The following is a 208-nucleotide window of genomic DNA, read 5'->3' as shown; positions in this document are numbered from 1 at the left end:
ACATGTGCAGACATGACCTGCCGTTTGTTTTATTGTAGGGTTATGTTTGTCAAGGAAATATCCTGTGAGAAAAAAAATAGTAAATGTCAGCCCATTGCATTTACTTTGCCAAATGTAACTGAAAAAAGGATTGGCCATATTTTTTTCTGAAATGTCTTTAAATCCCACTATAATGAACTTTACAAGGGTTTCATGTTTGTTCTTCTTT

General features: G+C 33.2%; 2 protein-coding genes across 4 annotated transcripts in view; both read left to right on the top strand.

Annotated features, from left to right (window-relative positions):
• rpz4 (rapunzel 4) overlaps positions 1-208 on the top strand; it is a 10,755-nt gene that overhangs the window by 1,531 nt on the left and 9,016 nt on the right. The window lies entirely within an intron of this gene.
• The window catches only part of rpz5 (rapunzel 5), a 3,447-nt gene that overhangs the window by 1,519 nt on the left and 1,720 nt on the right, over positions 1-208 (top strand). The window lies entirely within an intron of this gene.

This window comes from Etheostoma spectabile, chromosome 6 (genome assembly GCF_008692095.1).
Source record: "Etheostoma spectabile isolate EspeVRDwgs_2016 chromosome 6, UIUC_Espe_1.0, whole genome shotgun sequence".
NCBI lineage: Eukaryota > Metazoa > Chordata > Actinopteri > Perciformes > Percidae > Etheostoma > Etheostoma spectabile.
Note: the sequence above shows the minus strand (reverse complement) of the source record. Positions and strands in the feature narration are given on the sequence as shown.